This window comes from Rhinatrema bivittatum, chromosome 1 (genome assembly GCF_901001135.1).
Source record: "Rhinatrema bivittatum chromosome 1, aRhiBiv1.1, whole genome shotgun sequence".
Taxonomy (NCBI): domain Eukaryota; kingdom Metazoa; phylum Chordata; class Amphibia; order Gymnophiona; family Rhinatrematidae; genus Rhinatrema; species Rhinatrema bivittatum.
The window spans coordinates 566203722-566227716 of NC_042615.1; positions in this window are offsets into that span (position 1 = coordinate 566203722).

Consider the following 23995-nt stretch of genomic DNA (forward strand, 5'->3'; position numbering starts at 1 on the left):
AGCCAGTTGCCAAAGAGCAGGTTATAATTCTCCAGTATGTTGGCAATGAGCTGCTCATTATCCTCCATGTTGAACTAGTAGGTACTTAGCTGCAGATGAACTGCTACCTGGCTGCCAGAGGATCGGGTTGCCACTTCTATTTCTGGAGAGGTGATGTCATTCTCCTGACTCTCACTCCCAGTCCCCGCACCCTTCCCTTCCTGCCCTCTCCTGCACCAGCCTTGACAACTCTCCCACCCTCTGTACTCTCTGTCTAGCCCTACCCTGCCATCCTTCTCCCTGCACACGCACCTGCCTAGACCCTTCCTCCTCCTTCCCCCTCCTGCCTCCTCCTGCCTCCTCCTATCCTACTTTTTCTCCAACCACTCCTACTCTCCTCCTCCTTCCTCTCCTCTCTCCATCCTCTCCTCACACCTTGCTTGCCTCTCCTCTCTACTCAAGCCTTCCACACACAACCTTTTCATACCACTCCTCTCCACACCACTCCTCTACTCTTCTATTCCTCCACCATCTCCTCCACACAAAAGAACAGACAGACAAACTAGACAAATGCAGAAAACCTAATACTCTTCTTTCACATACAGATAAACACAATAGACAAATGAAAAGGTAAACAGATGAAACACAAAAAACAGGACAATGCAATCAGGTAATCAAAAAATGAACTCCACTAACCAACACCAATGCCTCCAACTACTCACCAAACTCCTCTCCTCCTCCAATCCCTGACAAATCCTCAAAGAGGTAGCTGCAGGAAGTCTATATATATATATATATATATATATATATATATATATAAACAAAGAAAATAATGCCATGCGTAAAATGACGTGCCATGCGTAAAATGACATGTGATGCGTAAAGTGACATGCAACGTGATAGAGTATGATGCAATGCAATATTTAAATATGCAATTTTGTTAATTTCCCTAACCACACCCATCTTTTTATCTTGGGACACTACATGCCATATTTCTGCTATTTTTACCACAGCTTGATGAATCTAGGGGTTGGCTGGATACGTAGCACTTTTTAAGGCTTATTCAATTATCTTGAATATCTAGTCATGTGTATTTTTCACATATGTGCAAATGCTGTAAGAAAATGTTTACATGTATTTTATAACCCACGTGTATATGATACATGTATGTTATAAAATAGTGGGGTAGATCTGTGCGGGGCTATATACATGAAAATATACACAGTTCTTTTAAAGTTTTCATCCCTATGTTGAGCGGCCAGTAATAAACAGTTTACTAAGATAGAAAAAAAAAATCAAATAGTGGAATGTATAGCTATTGATTAGATTATTCCAGATTATGGTCTCAAAATTACTATAAAGACTCAATAGAAAATGTCTGGCTTCTTGTCTGAAATATTCCACTGGAATAAGAAAGCTCTGCGGAGATTCCTTTTCATACACTAGTGAAATATATCCTTTACCCCAAGGAACCAGTTGTTTAATTATGCATAAAAAATGACAAGAAACATGATGGCAGAAAAAGACCACATGGCCCATCCATTCTGCTCATCGTCCAATTTATCTAGCCATTACAATTCCCATCACTTCCTCACAGATCCCATTTGTTTCTCCTATGCTCTCTTCAATTCAGACACTGTTTTTTGCCTCCACCACCACTGGGAGGCCGTTCCACACATCCACCATTCTCTCTGTAAAGAAATATTTCCTAAGATTACTCCTGAGTCTACCCCCCTCATTGCATACTGTGTACAGCAAAGCTTCCCAAACCTGCTCTGGTAACCCTGCAGCCATAAAGTTTTTAGGGTATATCCACAATTAAAGTGTAAGGTCCATGATTTGCAGTGGGTCTTTAGCAAATTTAGATTCTCTTGATGACCTTCTGCGGTAGGAGACAGAATGACCAAATTATCTGCATTTAGCAGGCATATGACTTCTGAGTAATTTAGTTTTAGCCCTGGAGCTGATGAGCACCCTAGTACTGTGGGGAGATCATAGAGTGTAGGGCTCAGGTTACATCCCTGCTTCACTCCTTGCTCCCATCTCATCTATCTGCATATTGTTTATTTTTACCTTACAGCTGATGGATGAATGAATGCATGGGTTTAATTCATACATTTCCACCCTCCCCTCCCATGTTAGGAAATGTCGTATTCATTTGTTGAGGACATTACAGAACAGTTTGCTCATTTTACTGTTGACACAGATCCCTCTGTAGTTATTTGCTTTAGATTGATGCAATTAACCCCTCTGACCATGTCTTAGTGAAATGACCAGAATGTAAAATCAGATTAAATAGATTTTGTACATTGCTGGATTTAAGAACATAAGAAATTGCCATGCTGGGTCAGACCAAGCCCAGCATCCTGTTTCCAACAGAGGCCAAACCAGGCCACAAGAACCTGGCAATTGCCCAAACACCAAGAAGATCCCATGTTACTGATGCAATTAATAGCTTGAGCTATTCCCTAAATAAACTTGATTAATAGCAATTAATGGAATTCTCCTCCAAGAACTTATCCAAACCTTTTTTGAACCCAGCTACACTAACTGCAATAACCACATCCTCTGGCAACAAATTCCAGAGCTTAATTGTGCATTGAGTGAAAAAGAATTTTCTTCGATTGGTCTTAAATCTGCTCCTTGCTAACTTCATGGAATGCCCCCAGTCCTTCTATTATCCGAAAGTGTAAATAACCGATTCACATCTACTAGTTCAAGACCTCTCATGATCTTAAAGACCTCTATCACATCCCCCATCAGCCATCTCTTCTCCAAGCTGAACAGTCCTAACCTCTTCAGGCTTTCCTCATAGGGGTGCTGTTCCATCTCCTTTATCATTTTGGTTGTCCTTCTCTGTACCTTCTCCATTGCAACTGTATCCTTTTTGAGATGCGGGACCAGAATTGTACACAGTATTCAAGGTGCGGTCTCACCATGGAGCGATATAGAGGCATTATGACAATTTCCATTTTATTAACCATTCCCTTCCTAATAATTCCTAACATTCTGTTTGCTTTTTTGACTGCTGCAGCACACTGAGCCGATGATTTTAAAGTATTATTCACTATGATGCCTAGATCTTTTTCCTGGGTGGTACTTCCTAATATGGAACCTAGCATCGTGTAACTACAGCAAGAGTTATTTTTCCCTATGTGCAACACCTTGCACTTGTCCACATTAAATTTCAGCTGCCATTTGGATGCCCAGTCTTCCAGTCTTGCAAGGTCCTCCTGTAATGTATCACAATCTGCTTGTGATTTAACTACTCTGAATATTTTTGTATTGTCCGCAAATTTGATAACCTCACTCGTCGTATTCCTTTCCAGATCATTTATATATATATTGAAAAGCACCAGTCCAAGTATAGATCCCTGGTTTACCCTTTTCCACTGAGAAAATTGACCATTTAATCCTACTCTCTGTTTCCTGTCTTTTAACCAGTTTGTAATCCACGAAAAGACATCACCTCCTATCCCATGACTTTTTTGTTTTCTTAGAAACCTCTCATGAGGGACTTTGTCAAACGCCTTCTGAAAATCCAAATACACTACATATACCGGTTCACCTTTATCCACATGTTTATTAACCCCTTCAAAAAAATGAAGCAGATTTGTTAGGCAAGACTTCCCTTGGGTAAATCCATGTTAACTGTGTTCCATTAAACCATGTCTTTCTATATGCTCTACGATTTTGATCTTTAGAATAGTTTCCAGTATTTTTCCCGGCACTGAAGTCAGGCTCACTGGTCTATAGTTACCCGGATCACCCCTGGAGCCCTTTTTAAATATTGGAGTTACATTGGCCACCCTCCAGTCTTCAGGTACAATGGATGATTTTAATGATAGGTTACAAATTTTAACTAATAGATCAGAAATTTCAATTTTGAGTTCCTTTAGTACCCTAGGATGCATACCATCTGCTCCAGGTGATTTGCTACTCTTTAGTTTGTCAATCTGGCCTACTACATCTTCCAGCTTCACAGTGATTTCGTTCAGTTCATCTGACTCATCACCCTTAAAAACCATTGCTGGACCTGGTATCTCCCCAACATCCTCATTAGTAAACACGGAAGCAAAGAATTCATTTAGTCTTTCTGCAATGGCCTTATCTTTGCTAAGAGCCCCTTTAACCCCTCGGTCATCTAATGGTCCAACCGATTCTCACAGGTTTCTTGCTTCGGATATATTATAAAAAGCTTTTATTATGAGTTTTTGCCTCTATGGCCAACTTCATTTCAAATTCTCTCTTCGCCTGTCTTATCAATATTTTACACTTAACTTGGCAATGCTTATGTTTTATCGTATTTTCTTCAGATGGATCTTTTCGATTTTTGAAGGATATTTTTTTTGGATAAAATAGCCTCCTTCACCTCACCTTTTAACCATGATGGTAATCATTTTGCCTTCCTTCCACCTTTCTTAATGCATGGAATACATCTGGACTGCGCCTCTAGGATTGTATTTTTAAACAATGTCCATGCCTGTTGAACACTTTTAACCTTTGCAGCTTCACCTTTCAGTTTTTTCTATTTTCCTCATTTTATCAAAGTTTCCCTTTTGAAAGTTTAGTGTTAGAGCTGTAGATTTACTTATTATCCCCCTTCCAGTTATTAGTTTAAATTTGATCATGTTATGATCACTATTGCCAAGTGGCCCCATCACCGTTACCTCTCTCATGAAATCCTGCTTTCCACTAAGAATTGAATCTAAAATAGCTCCCTCTCTTGGTTCCTGAACCAATTGCTCCATGAAGCAGTCATTTATTACATCCAAGAACTTTGACTCTAGCAAGTCCTGATGTTACATTTACCACGGCCAAATTGGTTAGCTTCCCTGATATCTCTTAGCATTTCATCATCTGTCTGACCATTTTGTCCAGGTGGACGGTAGTATACTCCTATCACTATACTCTTAACCAACACACATGGGATTTCTACCCATATAGATTCTACTGAGCATTTAGTCTCTTGTTATCTTTATCCTGTTGGACTCTATACCCTCCCGGACATATAGTGCCACACCCCCACCAAGTTGATCCTCCCTATCATTGAGATATAATTTGTACCCTGATATAGCACTGTCCCATTGGTTATCCTCCTTCCACCAAGTCTGTGATGCCATTTATGTCAATCTCATCATTTACTGCTATACACTCTAACTCTCCCATCTTACTTCTTAGTCTTCTGGCATTGGCATACAGACATTTCAGAGTGTGTTTTTTGTTTGTATTAAATAACCTGCTTTTCAGTTTTTAGGGATAATTTGGAACAACATGACACCTGAATTGCGTCAAGAAACCTGCCCAATAAAATTCAAGCAAAAACTGAAAACATGGATATTCCTACAAGCATATACCTAATTTATACATTTTCACATCAATGCACTCCCACCTCTTCCTCATTAAAACTCACATAAGTGCTCAACCCTACCCCCAGTTTTTCACAGCCTAGCAATGTTCTAACAGCTTCCCTCCATTTGTTCTAGCAACCACTTTCCAATCTGTATATAAGATCCATGATATTGCTTTATATGTAGCCAAGCCCCCTTACACCCACAATGGTTATCTCTCTCATTTTCTTTCTTCAGTTCCCAAGTTTTATCTCCTTGTTAAATGTAACTTTGCCTCCTGTGAATGATCTATTGTTAAATGGTTGTTAACAATGTTAACCCTCTAGTTCCATGTAAACCGATTTGATATGACTCTTGTTATGAAGGTCGGTATATAAAAGAATTAAAAAATAAATAAATAAATAATTTATTTAAGTTGCATCTCACTGCAATCTAATTTGTATCTCTTTTGTTCATCTTATCTTATTTAATCCTGTTTACGCTCAATTATTTTCATATAGTTATGCTCTTTTCTTCCCCTGCCCTTCTCCCCTTAATTAATATGTTAACTGTATTGCTACATTAATGTTAATGTGTCAGATGTAATGCTCTGTTGCTAACCCTATGTTCTTTAGCACGGTTGCAATTTTATGTTCTCTGTGAACCGATGTGAAGTTACTAAACAAATGTCGGTATATAAAAACTGCAAATAAATAAATTATAAATAAATCATTAGCTTCGGTGATGTTTTATATATAGGCACATGGGCTACATTTTCTTTTATTGGAACCTCTCTGTTGGGATGCCCTAACTCTCCTGTTTCATTAGTAATCCTTCAAGGATACGTTGCTCCGAACCATGCACTGTTGAGTGACTGTCGGCTTTCCCCCCTGAGCATTTCATTTAGTATCCTATCCGGGCCACTTGCTTTTCTGGGTTGAAGTGTTTGCAGGCATTCTTTGATTTCCTGTATTGTTATAGGTGTGTCAAGGGGTGTTTGATATCCTTTAGTTGCCCTTGCCAGCAAGTATAATCTTTCCAGGGCGTGTTTTTGATCTCGTGTGAGATCTTCAGGTTTGATCTCTTTATACAGATGGTGCAGGCGCTCAGTCCATAATTTTCCATTTTGGGTTAGTAGTCCTGGTTTGGCTTTGGGTTTAAGTCTCTTCCACATGTCTCAGAAGGATTATCTATGGCCTCCTCTATTTCAGATAGTTTTATCTTCATGTGTTCAGATTTTCTCCCATTTTAGGGTCAATTTGTAATTTCTAAAATTGTGAAAATAGATGCTGCTTAAATCTTCTCTGAGGGACTCTCTTTGTTTTCGTTAGAGTTTTCTTACCTTTTGTCTTAAGTTTTTCCATTCCTTATCAAACCAGGCTGTCTTTGATGTATTTTGTTTGATCTCTTTTTAAATTCTGTTTTGGTGGGGAATTGTATTTATATCAATAACTGTTTGGTCTGTGTCTTGTTGTGCATGACTGCAGTTCTTAGGAAGGTGTGAATTACTTACTAATTATTTCAATTACTTTCTTGCCCTTCTAGTGCTAGCTCAGGCCTTCAAGTGCTGCCTGTTTTCCATGATGAATGTAGCAACCCCCCTCCTTCTTCAGTTTCCCCTATCCTCTACCCAGACTGCACTAATATCCCATTGAAGTTAAAATTCTCCACCTTAGAATAAGCAGCTTCATTATTCAGAAGGCATTCATCATATTTATTCATTTGTTTTGAATGCCCAAGTTTGTGAGGTAACTAGGGGGACGGATTGCTTATGAAAGATAAATAACTAGACAGTAACAGTTTGGAGCATTGATGAAACCGTGATACTTCGTATTTGTGTGTGTGTGTGTGTGTACAGTGCATTAAATGTACTTCTCAGTGTGGTCCTACTTTATCAATATAAAATGAAGAGCTACAAAAAAGCAGTTGTAAGTTTAGAAAAGGGAACAGGCTCAATCACTCCTAGGGTACTAAAGTTAGTTTAGAGGTTTATGCAGATGTAACTGCAGAATTCTAGAGCCTGTCCTAAGCACTTTTGCAAACATGCTTTATTTTTTTTTTTGTCCGTTACCACAAGGTGGCAAAGTTGATTTGTAATATAAAAGAAACTGTAATGGGAATGACTTAAGAGATTCTATAAGAGATGAATGCCTTGGATTGCACTGTAGTCCAACTAAGAGCAGGCACTGAAGACACCTGAGCTGTATACTTGGACTATGTTTTGTCCCATTAGAAAGGCTTCATACACTTGGAGACTCAAGATAGCCTGTTCTCTATATATTGCCCCTCTAAGATACAATACAGCCCTCAATTTAAATTCTTCACAAATGAATTTGAAATGTATTCCATTCACAATTCTTGAAGTTCAGATAGAATGTATTTCATATTTATTTGCAAGCAAATTAATTGAATACTGTACAATATCCAAAGGCAAGATATATTCTACATACATGCAGAGCTCATCAGCACATTGCAAGTATGCGCCCCTCTATGACAATTCTAGTTCTCATTTTCTGAATTTGCTTGATGTGTCATTGTGATTGTACCTGATTAAAGCAATCGTGCTAGATATTTTATTTTGTAACCCTTTCATGGCTTTTAAGCATATCAAGTGATTATACATATTTGAGAATATGGACATTTTTTCTGGAATTTCTGTATAAACATAGGAATGCTGCCAAAAATGTTACTATTACTTAAGAGATAAAAAATATTTAGTGTACCTCGGATGCCTAATATCTTTTGAGATTATATAAGGTCCTCTTGTCTTGTGAGCAGTTTGGACAACCAACCTCTGCTTTCATAAACCAGAATGCTAAACTGATTGAATAAGGGTTCCTTCTCACTTTACATTGCAACAATTTAAAACTGGTTGAAGCTGTTGTGCCTTCAACCTATTAAAAAAATAAATTTATGCTATAAGTTTCTTTATTTAAATATTTCTTACTCACTTAGGTCAAAAAAGAACTCAAAGTGAAGAACAAGCCCAAAACAGGTAAGCAAAGTAGAAATACAGATAATTAGGAATCCAGTGTATTATAAGAATTCAAGCCCCAAGATAAAAATAAGATGTAAATAATTATATATAGAATGCATAGTAAAATAATACATCCAAACCTAGGCAAACAATAAAATAAATTCTCAACTTTTGCCTAGTCAGAGAACCTTTTCCACTAAGCCATGTTTTTGCCTCTGTTTTTTTTTTCTATATTGCCTGCTTACCTTTCTATTATGATGAAGAGAAAAAATAAAATCAAATTCCAGCTGAAACAGCAATAGCCCCCACTCCTGAGCCCATCAATTGATTTACTTGTGGGAAAAGTCAGCCTACTCCCTCTGTCTTTATTCTCAGTCCAAAATGTATCATGAACTTATCTCTCCTCATGATCCTTCTAGTGACCTTTTAGTGCATGCGCTCCTTCTCTCAATGGTAGAGATGAGATGCCATTTGAAAGATGCTGTCTGTACCTGACATGGATCCATGTTTCGAATTCGATGTTCTTAATCAGGGAACAGTCAATCGTATGTATCCTAGAGTTTTTTCAGCTTTACAATTCCTCAAACATGGCAGGACAACTGGATTTTTAACTGCAAATTTTTTTTTTTTTAAAAAAGAGCAATTTGCTAGTGATGTGTTATAAATCATTGCTGATCTATGACGGTATATAAGGCAGATGGAGTCCCAGTGTGGCAGCACATCTGATGATGCCTCGTATGAAAGTCGCCATTCTAAATAAGATATCACTTTGAGGGTAATGTGTGAGGGATATTTAATTTGATAGTAACTCGCAAGTTATCCATCTAAATGGCAAGTTTTGCGATATTCAGCCACTTATCTGGCTAGATTTTAGCCAGATAAGTCATTATTCAGCTAAAAATTTAGCCAGATAAAAGTATCTTGGGGAGAAGTTGTTATCTGGCTAACTTAGCTGATTTTCAGTTCTATCCAGCTAAGTTATCTGGCATTTTGTGGCTGGATAACTTCCTATTTAACCAAATATCTTTAAAAAATATCCAGTTAAGTTGCACTGTGAAAGTAAAAATAACCAGAACAGCCCAATTTTCACTCTGCCTTCCTTCAAACTTCGGGCCGGGCAGTCCCCACCCCTCATCCTCTTCTAAATGGTAAAATTGCCTTGCTGTCCCCTCCATCTCCCGTTCAATCTATATTGAAAATGCATCTGCCGCCAGACCCTCCCCCCCCCCCCCATGATCTTAAAGAGCAGCAGCATATCCCGCATCCCCGGACTGCACTTAGATCCTCCCCATCCCCCAAATCTTAAAAATCTTCATCGGGAGCAGGGTAGGCATTTATCTGCTCCCAGGGCGCTTCAGTGCTGCTGGGAGAGGATATGCAGTTTATGTGGTTCTTGTAGGCTCGGGTAAAGCAACAGTATTCACTTCAGGAGTTTGGGGAAAGGCTGCAAGCCATACGCTGTTATAAATAACTAGGTCTTCAGTGATTTGCTAAAGATCAGCAGGTCTGGGACTTATGTGATGTCAAATGGAAGTGAGTTCCAGAGGGTAGGGGCTGAGCATGTGAAAGTTATTTTCCTAATAGTTGACAGCTTCATTACTCTGGGGTCTGGCAATACTAGACTAAACTGAGGTAACACATGCAGTGGATGTGCAGGTGTGCGTGGAATGAGATGGTTGTTCAGAAATAAAGGGCTAAGCAGGCTTTGAGAACCTTAAATGTAAGGACCAGGTTTTTGAATATGGCCCGGTAATGTGTTGGGAACCACTGAGGAGATCTGAGTAGAGAGATAATGCGATCACATTTTCTGAATTTTAATATGCTTCGAGCAACTGTATTTTGAATGAGCTTTAGGCGATGGTTGAATTTCTTGGGCAGTCTGATGTATAGAGCGTTGCACTTGTCCAGGCAGGAAATAATTCAGGCCTGAATCACCATTGTAAATGCTGGGCTGTCAAAGAAGGGGTGGAGATGGCACAGTTGATGGAAGTGGAAGAAAGTGGATTTGGTTACAGAAAGTATTTGGGTGTCAGAGGTGAGTTTAGAGTCCATGAGGAAGCCCAAGGTTCTAACCTCGTGGGAAAATGGAAGGCTTGAACATTCTAGGATTACCTTGATGCGGATGTGGGTATGATCCTGTTTCCCATTCCAGAGGACCTCTCTTTTCTTGAGCCTGAGTTTCAGTATTTTGTGGAACAGACTTTCTCCAGGCTGGAATTGAATCAATAAATAGTCAGATCAGGATCTGGGCCAATGTGGTCATAGTCATTGAATGTCATCAGCATATGTGTAGTAGAGAATGCTGGAGTCCTGGAGTAGCTTACAGAATGGGCCATATATATATCAGTTAAATAGGGTAGGAGAGAGGATGGAGCCCTGAGGGACTCCATACAGGAGGGCTGGGGATATGAGGATGCCCAAGAGAGACAGTTTTGGTGAGGTCTTGGAGGAAGGATTTAAGCCATCTTAGTATAGAGCCCAAGATATCCAGGTCCAATATGCAGGTGATAAGGATATGGTGGTTGTTGCTGTTGAAAGCTGCTGAGAGCCTGAGAAGCACTAAGGGGCAGACTTTCAAAGCCCTACGTGCGTAAATCCAGGAGGATTTATACGGGTCGGGGGGTTACGCGTGCCAGGAGTATTTTCAAAATGCCCAGCGGTGCGCATAAAGCCCCGGGATGTGTGTATGTCCCAGGGCTTGAAAAAATGGGCAGTCTGGGGGCAGGGCGGAGGCGTGGCCAGAAGCCTCTCCACAGTCACTGGACTGGGGGATCGCGCGCTGGCAGTAGGCCAGTGGGGCGGATTTTCAGAGCCCTGCTCGCGTAAATCCGCCCAAAACCGGGCGGATTTACGCGAGCAGGGCCCTGCGCGCCGGGAAGCCTATTTTACATAGGCCTCCCGGCGCGCGCAGAGCCCCGGGACTCGCGTACGTCCCGGGGTTCTCGGAGGGGGGCGTGTCGGGGGGTGGGGCCGGAGCGCGCGGCGTTGCGGGGGCGTGTCGGCAGCGTTTTGGGGGCGGGTACGGGGCGTGGCTACGGCCCGGGGGCGTGGCCGCGCCCTCCGTACCCGCCCCCAGGTCGCGGCCCGGCGCGCAGCAGGCCCGCTGGCGTGCGGGGATTTACGTCTCCCTCCGGGAGGCGTAAATCCCCCGACAAAGGTAAGGGGGGGGTGTAGACAGGGCCGGGTGGGTGGGTTAGGTAGGGGAAGGGAGGGTAAGGTGAGGGGAGGGCAAAGGAAAGTTCCCTCCGAGGCCGCTCCGATTTCGGAGCGGCCTTGGAGGGAACGGGGGGAGGCAGCGCGGCTCGGCGCGCGCAGGCTATACAAAATCGATAGCCTTGCGCGCGCCGATCCAGGATTTTAGTGGATACGCGCGGCTTCGCACGTATCTACTAAAATCCAGCGTACTTTTGCTTGAGTCTGATGCGCAAGCAAAAGTAGGCTGATCGCGCTTCTTTTAAAATCTACCCCAGTGTGCGCAAGTTACACCTGCCTCTGGCAGGTGTAACTTGCGACTGCGCGCGCATGTTATAAAATTGGGTGTAAATTTGTGCGCGCCGGGTAACGCGCACAAATGTAGGCCACGTGCGTACATTTTAAAATCTGCCCCTTAGAGTGCAGGTTTGCCATGATCTAGGCAGAGTCTGAGGTCTTTGACCAGGCTTATCAGTGCTGTTTCCATGCTGTTATGGGTTCTGAGTCCCGATTGAAAAGGGTCCAACAGTTTGGCAGTATGTAGGAAGTTGATGAGTTGTAGCAGGGCTGCTTTCTCAATAATCTTGCTGAGAAATGGGAGGTTTGAGACAGGTCTGTAGTTGCTCAGGTTGTTTGGGTTCTGGCCAAGTTTCTTTAGTGTAGGGTTTACTACTGCTCTTTTTAAGGAGTTTGGAAGGAGGCCTTCTGAGAGTGAGAAAGTGAAGTAACCCAGCTTTGGCTTGTTTGATGATCCAGGAAGGCAGGGTTCTTTTGGGTATCTTGTAGATTTGAGAATTTCCAGGAGGCTGTTGACTTCTACTTCCAACAAAGGGAGGAAAGTTGTGAGGGAGTGAAAGGAAGTGGGACCAGTTTTTATTGCAATCCTTACAATTTCATCAGGATCTCTTCCTGCTATTAAATTAAGAGCTTTTAAGAAAAATTGGAAAGGAGAGGAGCTGGTAGATATGTTTCCCATCTCATCAGGCAGTTTGCATTTAACAACTTTTTTGGAGACATCTAGTGAATCACATGCTAAAAGTGCAACACTGATTATGAAATTTATAATGGAACTGAACAGGGGCTGGATTATGAACTTGTTTTTTAGATACAGGGGAAAGCTGTTTTGTAAATGTAAAATAATCTTTCTGGATATGGCAGGCAGGCATGCACTACTCAAAAAGAAGGGAGCAAATTTTGATGCTTAGTCTGAGAGTACTGCGTATTGGTGTAATTATTTTTTTTAAGTATCCGTCAAAATGCTTGGTTAAACATTGAAAGGCTAGTTATGTTTTTTTATTAACCTAGTCAAGCTTACACTTTTTCTTAATGGTAAATAGGTCTCTGAAGGGATCCGGATGACTGTCCCTTCTGAAGCTCTAGAAATCAACGGTTAATTTCTTTTAGGTTGGGGGGTTTTTTTTTTTTGGCTGATCTTTTAGTGATTTGTTTCTCAAATGCTTGCTGTTTGTTAATTTTCATGGAGTTGTGCTTTCTTTACCCCCATATTCGGGTGGAAGTATTAGAAAATTTTATTTTATTTGTTTAAATTTAGATATGCCATTTATTATTGTTCAAGATTTGGAATTTATGTTAAAATTAATAAAGTTAAAGTCAGAAAAATCTCTGGAGAAATACAGAAAGTAAAGAGCAAGACATTGCTTACTGGCTGCTATATGGTCATCCAGTTGAGAGAACATTGTAATTATTAATATATCTCCCATCATTACCCCAGAACTAAACAATTCAGCCTCATTAAAGTCTATGGGGGAAGCAAGCAATATTTTGTCTTTTTTAACTTCCATCGAGAAAAAGCAATGCCTTTTCAGGACAGAACAAAGAAGGAGCATGACCAATTATGCTTCAGCACTTTTTCAACTAGCTTATCCCAGCTGGCAGCTGCATGGATTGAATTCATGTTATTATAGGTGAAAGTAAAACTATGTTATCTTTGTATGGCTGTTGATATTCTGCCATATATTTTGGTTTTCAATTGTCAACTGACCTAAAGACTGCTCTTTTTTTAATATTTTTGTCCTTGCTCTTTGAGTGATTTTTCAGTGAAAGGTTTGGTGTATATTTTGTTTTTATGTATTTTATGTTGCTTTTCTCTGTCATTTGTATGTTTAGTTTTTTTGTATTTGTTTTTTTTTTTTGTTGTGTGAACCCTTAATAGTGTTCTTTGTGTCTTCATAATTTTTATTTTGCTAAATGAGTAGCCATTTTTGTTCATTTTATTTACTGTTTGTTTATATTTTTATTGTTTTCAATTTTACCTAGTCAGTTGCTGATTATAAGTTAATAAATATTTTGTTTGTTCAAGATTCCTTGTGTTAGTTCATTTATTAGGTCCATCTTTCCCTCGGTTGTGTTAGTGGTTTAATTGTATTTTTGAAACCATATAAGTTTTACCCTGTGTGACCCACAGGTGCAGGTAATATTACTCTCTAGTCAGGCAGCCAGGTATGCTAGAAGGAAAATCTGGTGACTAGAGTACAAGAATGGGAGTACCAGAGGCAGAGGGGCAGTGAGCGTGCAGTGAAGAAAAGAGGAAAGATCCTGTGCAGTACTAGCAGCATAAGCAGCACCCTGAAAACTACCACTTTCTCCTCCTACTTTTATCTGTCACCTTCCCATGACTACCACACATCAGGTTATCCTGCCACAGGCCATAGCTTCAGTGGTTGACAACAGAGAACAATATCCCTTCTTTCCCCAGTAAAGAACATCTCTGCACAAATTATAGTCACATGGTATCTTGGAGACCCCATCAAGGCATGGACACAGATCCATTGCCACATGGACAAACAAGGCTGCAGCCTGGTCACACCTAGCCAAAGTTGTCTAGCATTTCCTTTTCTGGTCACCAACTAATGTGACTAGTTGTGTATTGAGTATTCTCAATGGCTGAGCACAATGTGAGTCCATATTATTCATTGCTGGTACCAGATTTGGTGGAAAGGTTGGTCTTTCTTAAGATAAAGTTACCTATACTCAGTTTCTCCAAATTTCCATACAAATGGCAAGAGGACTAAGTGCACAACTGTCTAATAACCTGTTAGAGGTTTGAGATAGATGTTAATACTGATGACAACAGCAAACCCTGACGCACTCCACAAAACAGAGGAAACTTTGCTGCATGGGAGTCACTTAGGCTGTTGCGCTCAGGGGTGGACCCTTGTCCTGGGACAGTGGAAGGATGTCTCCTGAAAGGGAACAGGAGCTAACTGCCCCCAGGGGGCAGAGCACTGGAGGAGACAGGGGCTGTGAAGAGCTTCACCACTGGAAGCCCAAGGTCCTCCCGGGAGGAGCCTGTAGGGACCCGGGGCGCTTGGACTTAGGTGGGCCTCGCAGTGTCTCCTGAGAGAATGAAAGTCCAGCGTGCTCATGGACACAGGGGGAGCGCGATCGGGTTCAAAGTTGGAGGCTGGTTGGAACAAGGAGAACCAGAACAGAATTGGTGATGACAAGGCGAGGAACAGAGCCAGACTCTGGAGGCAAGGTCAGGCAGGCAAAGGTCAAGATCCAGAGGTCAGTCTGAGGAATGGTCAGCAAAGCAGGGGTCAGGTACCGGAGGTCAGACGAGGTCAAGGGCAGGCTGATGTCTTGAGGCAGGTGGCAGGCAGGCAGATGGGTTAGGAGCAAGCTGAGGTCGTTGAGGCAGGCGACAGGCAGACAGGCAGGTCAGGAGCAAGCTGAGGTCAGTACCAGTAAGACAGTCTGAGGGTACTACTTGGGTAGACAGACAGATGAACACAGGAACAAGCGGGACGCAGGAACTAGGATGCAGGAACAAGTCAGGAACAGAACTGGAACAGAAGGATCCTGGAATGAGACTAGGAACAAGCAGGAACAGGAACAAATGCAGAGGCAATCTTAGAGCAAACCGACCCAATTGTCAAGGCAAGGAAGCATAGACAGAAACTTCGTTATATCAAGGGATCAATCAGGGTGTGCCGCGAAGCTAAGACCCGCCCTTGGCCCTACATGAGTCCGGGTGGTCCGTGCACGTGTATAGGGGCGTGGCTAACATGGCACAGGACGCCGAACCTCGGCGTGAGGCCTGGCACGCAGTAGAAGGCCCAGCGACTGCCGCCGCAGGACACTGGGGCCTGGCAGGACTGGCAACTACCGCGAGGGAGGTCGTCCCGGAGCCCGCTGTGGAACCATGAAGGTGAGCAGGCCTGTGCACGGGACTGCCGAGGGTGGGGCTCGTAACATAGGCCAATCAATTGAAAATGCTCAACCAAAAAGGAGACAAACTATATATCATCCTATGAATATCCAGACCTGTTAATGCTTGCCACAATAGTTGGTGATCTGTAAAATCAAATGATGCAAAAAAATCTAAGAGAATTAATACTGAATATTCTCTCCTATATATACCTCTCAGCAACTCTTCATTCAGTAAACCTACCAGTAAAGTTTCAGTTCCATGACTGGGCCTGCAACCTGACTGACAGATGTCCAGAATGCTTCTTTCCTGAAGAAACTCTAATCTGTGATAGTACTGCATGCTCTATAACCTTAGTCAGGAACAGTAAATTCTAGATAGGTCTAAAATTTTCTACCAGAAGAGAATCTAATGGGGGATCGTGTGAGAGGAGAGAGAAGTGCCACAGCGCGCCTACTTGCAGAGCTGACTCGGAGAGTGCCGGTGAGGAGGACAAACAGCTGCAGCGAGTTAGCTGACGTCATCAGCGCAGGCCCGCGGGACACTTGAAATCCCGCGGTTGAGCAGCGTTCTGTGGGGATCGTGTGAGAGGAGAGAGAAGTGCCACAGCGCGCCTACCTGCAGAGCTGACTCGGAGAGTGCCAGTGAGGAGGACAAACAGCTGCAGCGAGTTAGCTGACGTCATCAGCGCAGGCCCGCGGGACACTTGAAATCCCGAGGTTGAGCGTCGCGCAGCCTAAGCCGCGCGCTCCGAAGGGGCGCGCGCGGCTTTGATCGGCTTCGATCGCCTTCGATTGACTTAACCTTATTGCGTATCCACTTTATTTTGGATTTAATAATTTGAATATATGGGTCGGAAACGCAAGGCAAAAGTCTATACTTCCTCTCCAGTCCCAAACATCGGACCGATGGATGCCCACATAAAGGTTTTGCCAAAGACGGACTGCGAAAGTGCCACTCTAGAAGTGTCCTTGAGTCCGGGCAAGGGCCCGACTACACCTCCGCAACCTCTAGGAGCTCCACTGATGCAAAGTTCCCTCGAGGACAGTCAAGAAAGCGTGAGTAGGGTAGAGAGAGAGAGCTCTCTCCCTGAAAATTCTTTAATAGGAACAGCACTAGGAACTGTAGATGGACTTGCACCACGAGCTCCCAGTGAAAGTCTGATGTGCCATAAAGAGCCACCAGACGTAACGCTGAGAGATTTGTGGAAAATGTTAGTCAGGTTGGACTCTAATGTCTTGCAAGTAAATGAATCGTTAACTTCTCTGGTGAATGTAAATAAAAATTCGATAGAAGATCATGGGAAAAGATTGATTGAGGTAGAAACAGCTATAAAATCTATATCTGGAAAGGTACAAAATGTACAAAATGCAGAAAGTATGCATATAGTAGATAGTCTATCATTACACTCTGAGATAGAAAATGTGGAAAATATGCTGCGTATTAAAAATCTTCGATTGGTGAATTTCCCAATCACTAGACTATTATCACCATATGAAATGTTTAAAAAGTTTTTAATGGAAAATCTAGCATATGAGGATGATAAAATTCCCATTGTATCTAAGATATTTTATTTTCCCTATCAATCTAGAAATTCACAAGATCAAGAAGGAGAGAGAAGTCCAGGGATTTCCTCTTTTTTAGAGGAATCACTTGACATTATAAATAAACGAACTACTTTATTTGTTTCTTTCTCTCTTGAGAGAGAGAAAGATCAAGTTTTTGAGAAGTTTTTCAGGAATAAAGATCGCTCCTTTTGTGGGCAAAGAGTATATTTATTTCCAGATGTCTCGAGGCCTACACAGGCCCGTCGAAGACAATTCCTTGCCCTGAAAAGTAAAACCCTAGAAATAGGGGCAACTTTTTTTTTAAAGTTTCCTGCTAAATGTTATATAAATTTTCAGGGAAATAAATTTATATTCTCGGATCCCATACATTTGGAGACATTTATTGCAGACAAATCTGAGCCCAACAGAGTTAATAACATCTAACAGTAAGGCCAATAGGAATTAAATTGCAATTCTCTCTCCTCTTATTTAGATATATTTGGTTTTATTATGTTATTGTGGGATCCCCCAATTATATTATTTTGTCTTGAACAACATAATTTTGTTTATGGGTAATAATTATTGTATTTTGAAGATATGTATGTTGTATTACAAGATTTCTTATCTTATTTGGAATTATGGTGAAATATATAAAAAAATTTTCAATAAAGTATAAATTAAAAAAAAATAAAAAAAAAAAAAAGAAGAGAATCTAATGATATTTTTGACTATTGTCCAAACAATAGTATGGTTGAATTCTCTCTACCAGTGACATATTAACAATATGGCCAGCCCTTCCTTCATTGGTTTAATCAGAAAACCCAAAATGGAATCTAATGAATAACAAGTAAATTTAAGTCTGATATCAATTTCAGTATTTCAGTTGTGGAGAAGTGTCAGAAAGTATTCCATTCACTTGGTCACAAATTTTTATCATGGGTGCTAGTAGGCAATACTCCTGGTATTACTACTTCTGACTGCTCCAAATTCAAACTGGCAATAGTTAAATAGTGATCTACTTCCTCTACTGCAAAATCAGCTAAGAGATTTGTGAATAGGGTTGTCAGCTGCTCCAGGTTTTCAGGACAGGTTGATCTAGTCTTACTTTTACTTCCCTGCATGCAGGTACTTATAGTCTTGTTTTTCTTAGGGAATGCAATAAGGAAATCAGAATAAGTCCCAGCATGCAGTGGGATCCAGGTTGATCCAACCTGGAAAATCTGGAGCCAGTTGGCAACCTCGTTTGTGAATGATTCAACTTCTAAAGACCTATAAAAGGCACTTAAATCTCCTTGTCAGGGCAAAATAAATGGCTTCAGACTTGAGATCCTATTACTGAAGAGAACCACAAACCTTTCACAGATCTCTACAGATGCTTCCAACCCTTCCTGTGCCTCTGTTTTATGCATGGCATTAACTAGCCAAAAAAACTTCTGTTGCTGGGTCTATGACCTTCCTGATCTTAGGAACAAATAGGAGACTGGAGGTGATTGACTGCTTTTTTAATAGACAGGCAAAGTTGAAAATGGAGTTGGAAGTAAAAAATTACAGTAACTTGGCTGGGAGTTTACAGTATCTCCTTCTACCTTTTAGTACTTGGGCTTCCAATGAGTTATAAGAGAGGAGCTGAGAGGGAATAGGAGATTCTGTAAACTGCTGCCTTGCATTTTTCAACTGGCCAGGTCTCTTGGAGTAACTCGAGAAGTAGGGATAAGAGCCAAGCGAGAACTGGTATCTCCAGGACTTCAGAGTACAATGTAACACCTGAACCTCTGAAATGTGTAAAACATTGTACAAACAGGGCCCGACATGATTGTCAAGGACTAGGGTGAGGTGTGACTTAAGTTTTTCAAACAAATATTCCGAGTTCTTATTTTGAGTGGACAAAGTGAACTTTCCTTTTTTTCCTTACTTTTTCAGAGTAAAAAGGATGAGCAAATATTTTATTAACAAGATTGAAATGGTTCATGTATCTCTGTTACTATATGAAGAATAACCGCATTATTCTATCTAGCTCTTTACCTTGTGTGGCTTGTGCTCAGCCTCAGTCTGCTTGATCGCTCAGCGGCGCAGCTCTACTCTGATCCAAGCACAGAGTGCATTTCTGATTTGAGGATTTGCTCCCCCATAATTACATGAGAAAGAGTTAGTGGCATCCCTCTGCTCAAATTACTACCCAGTCAATGCAGAATAATATATTATAAGTAGTATTTTATTCTATTTATTGTACAGGTATTGATGTGTATTGGATTTGTTCTATTTAAGAGACTTTGCCATGGTAACTGGTTTCCTGACAAAGGCGCTGTGTCAGAGCAGAATCAAAGTAGGCAGAAACTGAACTGCAGGCGGCTAGATTAAGTCTATTGGTGCCAGGCTTCCCTCTGTCACTAGGAGAACAGAAATTACGTCATTAAGATTGCCTGGTCACGTGGGATTTGGGGATGAGGTACATAGGAATAAAGGCTATGAAGAAGTGCTCATGCTCTATTTTACAGCAACTTAAATTGATATAAGGTTTCACTGGTTGTGTGGTCTTTGCAGAGGCAACATTTCGTTTCTTGCTGTTCTTCAAACCGTTTTTATCTATGACATTCTTATGTTAGAATTTATTTTCATTTGTCTTGTGAGCTGCAGGGTGAAGGAGCAGTCCCTAAGGGAGTAACTTCATCTTCTTTCCTATGTCTGCTTCTATAGTTTACTTAACTTCTGGATCCAGATGTGTTAAGAAATTTGAGAATGAAAGCACCCATATACTGTATATATATCACAATAGATTAAACATTGTGTAGATTGTAGATATATTATGGACTAAGTTAATGCCATTTCAGTCCATCAGATTATACATTTGTTATTTCGAAGCAACCATAAAGAACTAATTAATTTGAATACTTTTCGGGGGAAAGGAAAAGTAGCAGTAGAAAACTGTATATAGGCAGCCCATCATTAATGTTTCAACTCTTACTGTAAGGTCATAGGACTGAAAATGTTAATGGTAGGCATTTGAAGGTTAGTGACAGACTCTTAAGTGAATATGTTAAGTGCTGAAAACCAAAACGTATTTTATAAGTGGCAGCGAGAAAGAGAACAAAAGCAAAACATGCTTATGTGTGACACTCACAGTGGCAGTCAGCTCTGTTGGTTTTGTATTTTCCTTCTTAGTTGCTAGGATACAGATCAGCCATGGTTTTGTCGTCCTTAGACATGCTTGGGGTTCAAGAAATTGGTTTGGGTACTGTTTTTGCTTTCTTATTTCCATAATATCTAAAGAATGCTTGGCCATTGTGTGTGTGTGTGTGTGTGTGTGTATATGTGTGTGTGTGTATATGTGTATGTGTGTGTGTGTGTGTATATGTGTGTGTGTGTGTGTATATGTGTGTGTATGTGTGTGTGTGTGTGTGTGTGTGTGTGGAGGGGAGGGGAGGGTTAAAGACCAAATAAAGTAATCTATAGGCACCTTGGGCTGTAGATAAATGCATGAATTTACATCACTGAGGTTTCTGAAGACCTGTGCATGCTATGCCAATCTCAGAGGAAGACAGGCAAATAAAAGAGCATCGTTTTACAATGTTTTGAGGCAATACTCATTTGCTGCTAGGTTTTAAACAGATTTAACTACAAATGCAGAGAAGCAAAGAAAGTCTACGCCACAAAGATCAAAATCCAATCAAAACAATGGGGTCTAATATACCAGATGTCCCTATAAAATATTTAAATAAAGGTATCATAAATGAACGCTACTATTTGTCAAAGAACTGCAAGTACCTGTACTTTAAGATAAAGAGGATCAGTTTTGACAGCATGTGCACAAACATAATAATATATATCATATGAAAAAACCAATTATAAGGATTTCTTTGTTGCATATAGAAGTTCCACCTAGGTTCCAAAATAATAAAATGGTGGCCACGCATATTTAATTTTTATTCATTTATTTTAAAAGATTTATAACCTGCATCCTCCGGAAGTTCCTAGTGGGGTACAACCAACATACCCCTAAAAAAGCCCAAACAAGAATGATCTTCAAATGAAATGTCATTTAAGCAGAAATTTCACAAAAAAAGTGAACAAAGGTTATCAATGAAGCATAAAAAATAATCAGAGAGAGATACACTTGTGACAAGATAAACCTTTGTCAGTATAAGTTGCTTCAAACAACAAGGGTGAGAGAGGAGTCCAGCATAGAAGGTATTAAGAGAAGAATGATGCTAAGTTGAAGCTTTCATACATGGTAAAAATGCCAACTGTGTCAGTCCAAGTTGTGTACATGGCAGCTATGCAAGCCTAACTCTTCTGGTGTTTCAGCACTATCCATGCCAGCTCCAGGTAGCGCTGGAAAATTAGGGATTGAACATTTTTCAATTCATGTAGGGATCATTCTAAATTTTTTTGGAACTGAGGAAAACCTCATCCTACCCTGCCCAACTTTTTTTCTTTTTTCTCAATATAATTTTTCTTTTTTTTCTAATTTTTTTTAGTTTTCTCGTCTTTTTTTTATTTTCTCATGTTTTGATTTGCTTATTTAACTTTTTTGACACTTTAAGGCAGTGATTTTAAAACAAGCACCTGTATGCCCATACATGAGCATATGGGTGCACGAGCTGAGATACTCTATAATTTTAAATCATGTGCACACTTGCACACATATGATTTAAAATACACCTACCAAATGTAAGTATGCTCCTAATTTTAAGAGGTTCCTAGAGCAAACCTACTTCATGGGTCTTCCATAGGACTTTGTCACATTTAATGCGCATATGTAAGCAGATTTTATAATCTGCTCGCCATAGGGACATTCAAGTTTTTCCATTAGTTCACCAGTTTGCCCAATCTCAAGATCACCCAGACCTGAGGCAAGATGGCCACCGAATAGGCAAGATGGCTGCCGAATAGACCTGTCTGTGAACACCGGAGGAGAGACTCTTTATTTCTAACTTGCTGGTTTTCTTCAAAATGTCCCATACTAAGAGAAAAGGTAAACTAAGGGGAGTTAATGTTGACTCACCCTTGGTCGATCCTCGGCAGCCTCAAATCGCGGGTTTCTTCACGGGAGCTGTGATTTCATCGGCAGAGAACTTGGTCACTGGGGGAACGGCAGTGGAGCACACGCCATCCCCCTTGACCCTTAACATCACCCTTAGCCTCGGAGAGCCGCGCAGACCCACTCACCCCAGGAACAGCTTGGGACCTTTTCCATCTTCAGTGGAAGCAGGAGTGACCTCAGCGGTGGCTCGGGAGGAAAGCAGCACAGCCATACAGGAAAGAGACCTGAGTATAATCTGTGAGCTAAAGGAGTTGGGGAGAGTGAGCCCAGGAGATTTGGAAAGATCAGCGATGGCCTCCATGATGTCAGCTCAGTATGCTGCTGGTATACCATCGATTCAAGGTGCAGGGGTGAGAGGGGGCACTGGAACTGAGGTGGGAGAAATGCCACTAGGAGCCTTACCAGTGTGCCTAACACCATCTAAACCTGAAAACATTACTCTAGATGGGATTTGGACAGTACTAAAGTCAATAGAAAATTCAATCAATCAGTTATTCCAAGTCACACTGGATACAAGGAATCAAACAGTTCAAAATAATAATTTTATATCGAATTTCAATAAAAAGGTGGAAGACTTGGATAACAGGATCATCTCTGTAGAAAATATATAACAAAAATTGTTGGTGTCTGAGAAAATTGCAACTTAAAGACTAGAGGTGGTAGAAAACACATTAAGGGCACATAATCTTAGAATATTAAACTTTCCAGTAATAAAATCCATCTCGCCCTTGGAACTCTTTAAGATTATATATGATACAGGTACTAAAAATCCCTGAGACAGCTTTACCGGTGATTGTGAAAGCTTTTTATCTACAACAGCGTGACCAGCTGGAAGTGCAGGAGTCTTCAGGAGGACAAACATCAGTACTGGACTTAACGAATATGCTTGAGATGTCTCTGGAAACAGGGATTAATCTTAGAAAATCTTTACTAGTATTATTTGCTTTTTTATCGGAACGCAACCATGTTATGAGACTTTTCTTTAGAAATAGACAAATTTTGTTCTATGGTTTTCCAATTTGGATTTTTCCTGATGTAATCAAAATTACCCAAACGCATTGAAAAGAATTTTTGGTAATGCATTCCGATGTACTTAAGCTTGGTGCTAGATTTATATTAAAATACCCCTGTGTAGCTTGTGTGAGATATAGGATGTTAACTATGTTTTTCAGGAACCGGAGCACCTTAGAGCGTTCTTAGGGGCATTGTTGTGTTTGTGGCACTGTGGACCCTTGGTCGCTGTGGAGATGACTCCGCCCATGGGGAGGGGCCCCGTGGGGAACCACTGCTATAGGCTGAACTCAGATAGCAGACACAGTATGGATAGAGGCTTTATTGTACTGCTGTAGATAGATGTTGAAGACAGGAAGATAAGGCATTGATCCACAAAGTGCCAGTACATTAAACAGGCTCAGATGTAATATCTCACTTAGATGTTCATGATAGGTGGGAGCCCGCAGTACAGGTAACGCTGTGGCTGGTGGGTGGAGCTGGAGCACTGGATCATAGAGGTACTCACAGGAATGAAGGCATCTTCCTGATGATGGAATGGTGGGACCGATGGTCCATGGGGCAGGATACAATGGCTGGTAGGCCCTCGAGGAGCGAGTACCTGATAGTCCAATATCCTGAAATGTAGAAGAGAGAGAAAGACCCCCGAGGAGCGGTTGTCCTAGTTAGTGAGGACCCTGAAGGGTAGTTGGAAGTGAGAGACCCCTGAGGAGCGGGTATCTAGAGCTTCTACAGGAGCGAGGCCCT